This window comes from Onychostruthus taczanowskii, unplaced genomic scaffold (genome assembly GCF_017590055.1).
Source record: "Onychostruthus taczanowskii isolate IOZ18803 unplaced genomic scaffold, ASM1759005v1 scaffold19, whole genome shotgun sequence".
In the NCBI taxonomy this organism is placed as follows: Eukaryota; Metazoa; Chordata; class Aves; order Passeriformes; family Passeridae; genus Onychostruthus; species Onychostruthus taczanowskii.
In genome coordinates, this window is record NW_024499128.1 from 8771697 (window position 1) to 8778147 (window position 6451).

A 6451-nucleotide genomic window follows, 5' to 3' on the forward strand; every position below is an offset into this window, starting at 1 on the left:
ATTATCACCTCCAGAACAGAAGCAGGGAAATGTGACGAAGCCACCCCAGCTCTTCTGATCTCTAATTGCCCTCACTGTTCAGAGCCAGCATGGCCAGCTGCAGCTTTGCCTCCTGGCTACCAGCACCCAGCTTCCTTCCATCTCCTGGAGAAAAACCAGCAGTGTGGCTCGGAGAGGGAATCATCCCACTGCCATCGCTCGTCGTATTCTGGGGAAGACCCAGGCAAGAGCAACTTGGGCTTGCTTTGGAAATCATTCCCTCTCTCTGCCCAGGAGGAGGAACCACCTCATTTCAGAGTCCGTCTGTGTTCTGCGGAGGGAAGTCCTGGAGTAGTAAAGAAATTGAATTAATCCTCAATTTCCCAAGGGACTTTCTGAGGTTTCTCAGCTTTTCACAGCAGCCTCACACTGCACTGGACAGACAAGACACATTCCCAGTTTTCCCTGCCTTGGAATGAGATACTCACCAGTGGAAAGGACACAGTGCCCAGAGAACGGAGAAGGGCAGGGAAGTCTGTTCACTGACAAGGTTTAGGCATCCTTTTCCAGAAGGCACATCCAAATGTGCAGGTGCCTCTCTGGAATCCCTGGTGGAGGCCTGCCAAGGTAACAGCAAAGACCCATCTCCTGCACTACACCTAAGCAAAAGAGTGAAGTCTCCAGGACACCAGATGGGCTGGAGGGAGGGAAAAGAAGCCACCAGCAAATGAAGGAGGGCACATGCAATGACGCAGATGCAGGGCTGCCCATCTCCCTCAAAATAACTGTGATTTTGGGCAGGTTAATCCAGGTGCAAACCCAAGTGCAGCACCTGTGTGAGGCAGCAGCTGAGGAACCCATCACCAGGAAGATGCTCAGCTGGACAAAGCACCTGAAGCTGTGGTTCATCCTGGCCACACACTTCCCTCTTCCTTTGGCCCAAAGTGTCATTGAGCACAAGAACCCAACTTGTGATGGACACCAACACTGTGGTCCATATAGACACATCCAAATTGGATAGACAGACATGGCACTCAGCATTTCAAAGCCTTCCAGGAGCCTTTCTACAGCCTGACTCATCCCTTCCTCATACCCAGCATCTTGTTTGCAGAGGGACTGGATGGTCCAGGACTGATGGAAGTTAAATGGGACCACTTCACATCCAAAAATCTGAGGAGAATGAAAGCTGTAGGGAAATAAACAGGTTTTGTGGTTGGTGTTTTTGTTGGGTTGTTTTTTGGTTTTTGTTTTTGTTTTTCTGGATGGCAAGGAAACGGCAGCTCTGTGCTCCTGATTTACATCATCTTAAACAATTAATTTGTGAAATCTACAGTACCATTCCCCTTGACATCCAGTGTTTATTATGCTTCAGACCATTTCAAATGAGCACTTGAAAGGGAGAGAGAGCCCCTGTGTCTCCTGATCACTGGAGGGAAGAACGTTGTCCTAAACAGAACAACAGACTGTCCCTTCTTAATAGCACTTCAAAGCTCCTCGGACAGGAAAATTGATAATTGTGTCAAGTACAGTTTTTCTAAACTTCATCATTTAGCACTGAAAACTGGGCTATTGAATTCATATAGTTCTTTGATCAAGACCAGTTAATTAAGTTATTCCCTTGATATGACTCTTATCACTTTAGTGCCAGACCTACATCACACTTGTGCAATTTACATCCTGGCTTTGATATGCATCATTTAAGCTTCCCAGACCAAAATCACTGGGTTTCTGTAGATTCCCTGCTACCTAGCCAGCTTCACCACGAGGATGGGCTACAGGTCAGTTATTAATAGAGAGACTGTGCACACCACAAGGCTCCTGGGTTTCTCCACTTTTGGTGACTGCTGTCCTTCCTGTTTCCTTCCCACCTGATTCTTCCTGACCCTTCATCTTCACAGCCATCATCCATTCATCCTGCTTCTGACCAACCATCCAGGGGCCTCTTTCAGCAAATCCTTCTCCTCCTCCTCCACACTTCTGCTTTCCACAGGAGAGTGACAAGCTCCAATTTAGGTCTCCACAGTTTTTCTTGGGCTTATCCCCTTAAACCGGATTAGCTAACGTCTTAATGCCAGTGACACCAGTCACAGCTCACCATCTGATCCTGCCTTTCAGGATTTGCAGCATCTATGCACTTTCCATTGCTAAACCAGATCCTCTGATCTTTCCTTCCAAGCCCCCCAACTCCCCATCACCCACCACCCTGCCACCATGGCCTGCTCGTTTTACTCCTCATATCTAAGAGATGCCCAGATCTCCTCCTTTCTTCACCCAGCACCTCCAGGGTCTGAACTCACTGACAGCCTGTGCACTTATCCTGTTTTCACAGCTAGGACTATCTCTTCCAGACTGTTTGGTTCATTTTGAGACACAGCCTTCCTGCAAAACTCACAGCACCTTTTCCTTGGGCCTCCCTTTTCTTCTGTATCAGATACAAGATCTTGAGGCTTTCTTCCCCACCACCATCTACACACAAACCAGCCCACATGCTGACTCCTCTTGTGCCTTTTAGACCTCCTTTACAGACCCCCATCCTTTCCAAGCATTCCTTCATTCTCCATCCATCTTCACTGCAAGGTGGAGATGCTGCTGCTGTAGCTCTCTCCGTGCAGCTGTGCTGAGCATCAGGAACTCCTATTCCTCCCACCTCCACCCCTTTGCCCTAGACCAGCTCTTAAACACATTAGGGTCAAACCAAGTATGTCATCAAGCTGTCTGTCCTGATGATCTCTATGTTCCTGAATTTTAGCTACTCTCCTGCTCTCTAGGTGGAGGTAAGGGACTTTCTGGCTCAGTAAAAGAATTATTAGATGGCAAGGACCAGCCTGTGTCTCCTAAAGAGGTTCTGCAGCTGGCACCCACTTGTGACCAAGGGAGGAGATGGTGTGATCTGCAGCTTTCCATCATGGTTCTTCCTTTCTGGGACGTGATGGAGGAACCACTGAGAGAAGTGTGAAGGAACCACAGGCAGTGGCGAGCCCTGGTGCTTGGCCTGCTCGGTCCCACCACGCCTCTGGGTGCTCCCCAGCATCCCAGCACGGCTCAGCCTGGTTCCCAGCTCTCGGCATGATGGAAAGAGCAGTCACATTCTCTGTATCGATCAGGCCGTCCCTCCACACACATGTTCCCTTTGTCTCCCCTAAAATAAAACCCCAACTGAGAAGAGTCACCAGCTGGAGTTTAATTTCAGACTCCAAGGCATATCTGGAGCCAATTTGCAATGCGCTTACTCCGAAAATCACCCTCCCCTGTGACGCTTGACAGCTCCAGACCACAGTCCTGCTCTCAGCTCCGAAGGAAAAATGTTTTAATTTGTCACAAACCAATTATAGCGTCTCATCTATCCCTGAATTACTCATCTTGGCTACAGTCTAGGACAAAGGGCCCCTCTGAGAGGAGATTAGACATGGATATTAACAAGAGAAAAAGTGTCCACTGTCTCACCTTGCTGGGGACGCGGCTTCCAACGAGACAGGAAAAGGAAACCCCTCCTGACTGACAGCCAGAGGGAGGGCTCCCATCCCACAGCAAATCCCTCGTTTCACGCGGAAGAATAGTCACGACAAACTCCGTATTCAAACAATATTCATGCATGGCAGATAACAGAGGCACGGCTGGCAGAGCTGCAGCATGAATATAAATAATCTCCGCTCCCCTGGCTGCCGCTGCAGATGCTTTGCCACTGTGCTGGAGCGTGGGCGAAGGAAGGGGCTGTCAGAGCAGGGCAGGGGTAGGGATGATCCAACAGAGGCACTGCCTGCTCCGAGCTCCACGTGCCACCCCTCTGATGAGCCCCGCGCTAGGTTGGAATGCTCTCCCATCCAGCTAAGCAGTCCTCTCCAGCCACCTCCTCCCTCTGCCAGGTGTGTTTGTGGCTCTCACAGGCCACACCAGCATCCCTGTGAGTTCTTGCTTTGGACCAGACTTTGTTTTCTGGGCTCCAAGTTCTCCTGGGTCAGTGTTCCTTCCTTCCCTCCCTGACCCTGCACTCTCTCCATATCAGTGCTCCTTCTTTCCCTCATTAAATCCACGCTGGTCTCAGGTATTACCCTTCAACCCAACAGCCATGACCAGGGTGTTACCTTCCAAGCTGAGACACAGCCTTGAGGATGCTTTTGGACTGTCCCGTCTCCTGAGCAGCCCATGTTCCGATTCATCCAGCTGGAAACAAGAGGTGAACACTCAAAGGCAGCACCCAGAGCTCTCAGGGCAAGAAGCACTTTGCACTTTGCAATGGTGACAAGTCCCAGCCACTCTGCTCAGCAGTGGGGACAAAAAGCTGTGGGCAGAATTGGCCTCAGTCAGCTGGAAAAGCTGGATGTGTTGCTGCTCTGTCTCAAAGAGACTCAAAGCATCGGAGGGCAGCCACAACATCCCCATGCTCACTGCAGATCAGCTTCTTACTTGGATGAAGAGGGAGACGATGAAAGTCGATTTCCCTTTGTGCTCATGGCAAATAATTTGGAGAATTCCCCTTGTTTACTCAGAACTGTTAATGATGCGTCAGAAATTACCTCGGAGATTGTAATTAAAGAAAACAGCAGAAGAGAGACACACACACACACACATACACACACACACACACACACACACAAAGCCTAATCACAGCTTCATCTGCAAGTCTGGAAGTGACAGAGCCCACAGCACCCCAAACCTGCAGAAGGATCCCCAAGAGCCCCCGAAATGGCAGAGGCTCAGGGGTGCAGCCCCCAGGCCCCGTGCAGCCCCCACACTCCTCTTCAGCTACAAAGAAAGCAGCAGCACTCCAGGTACCCAGGAGCTGGTGAGGCCACGAACCCGACTGGAGGCCATCAGGAAATGAGCAGGAAGCTCAGCCCCCTTCAAACCATTTTGGAAGTGGAGCAGCTGACCTAGAAGAGTAATTAAGCCCTCAGTCATCACCGAAATGCAGACACCCACATGCACACAGCAATGTATCTGTCAACCCCCTGCCAGCCTGACCTCGGGGCTCGGCGTCTGGTGGGGCTGGAGCAGAGCACAAACAGCCCTTTCTCATGGAGAAGGGAGAGGAATTTGATTCCCACTCGGTTATAGGAGGGTGCCTGGATTGCCTAATTACTCAGGAGTGACCACTGTGGAGAGGCAGTCGAGAGCTTCCCAACACCTCCCTTGCTGCTCAGTCCGAAGGCCAAATCCTCTTGCTTTGCCTTCTGGAGCACTTCCACGGGGTGAGCAAAGCTGCTTGTGCCAGGAGAGCAAACAGGGGTCAGGCAGGGGAATCAGCTCAGCTAAAAGCAGCCAGCTGGAGAAAAGCCATTCCTTTTCTCCACCTTAGCCAACAGCTTAGTTCTTCTCGGGCTCGTTTAAAGCATTGGATTAGGAGAATGGTGGAATTGCAAATCCTATGAGTCCCAAATTCAAGGGAGAGGAAGGAGGAACCAGTTCTCATGGTCACCATCAGCATTAGTCAGGGTGTGCAGGAGCTGTGGGACAGGCTGTGCAGAGCTTGGTTTTGGTATACCCTGGCCACAACCAGACAGTATTCCATCCATACAGACAAGAGTTTGGACTCTGAGCAGGATGTGTTTGGATCACTGCTCCACTATTTACCCTCCTGTCTTTCCTGTAGAACTGAGGTTAGTTTTGCAGTCAGCCTCACACCAGCAGCATGGTGAGGCAGGCTGGGTTCTCTCTCCCCTCCCTCTCAGTATTTTTCTACTTAGAGACCACTTAAACCTAAACCCACACAGCATTTCCAGGTGAACCTCGTATCCCTTAGACCATGTCTAAGAGATTCCAGATGGGAGAAGGAGCAGTTTTCCCTTCAAAACCTGTTCTTGGACAGGTAGCTAGCAGGTGTACCCCTGTCTGGCAGCAGCCTGGCCTTCTCACAAAAGCAAACCCTACAGCAGGTCCAGCCATTGCCACCACAGGGCTCTGGGGTTGTTGTTTAAGCACTTTGTTATCACATTCCTGTAGAGGCCCATTTCCTGCCTGTTTTCAAGGTGGGTGAAGGCTGGAGAGGGAAGGATTGGATGAGTTTGGATGGTGCTGCCATCATCCTCCAAATCCATGCACACTAAACTTCTTCAGGCTGGAGAATCAGAGCCTGAAAAGATGAAAGCCCAGCAATAATGACAGCTTGGGACAGCTCATCAGGAAAGGTATTTCTCTCCTTCAGCAGAGATGGTTTCAGCTCCCTTCCTCTCAGCTGGCAGCCCACAAATGCAGGTTTAGTTCTGGGGATTTGCTGCCACTGCCCAGGTCTGGAAGAAGAGCCCTCCTCCCTCCCCTCATGTTTACACACAGCCCCAGGGAAGAAAGAGCTTCCTGACAAGCAGACCAGGATGGCAAGGCACAGCATGCCAGCCCCTGTGGTCAGCATGTCCCCACAGAGCAGTTTGTCTTCCCCCTGGGTGAGCACAGGCCCTCAGGGGCAGTGTGGTGGCAGAGCCTCCGTCAGCTTCCACCGGTGACACCGCGGTTCTGCCACCTGTGTCACCAATGCCAC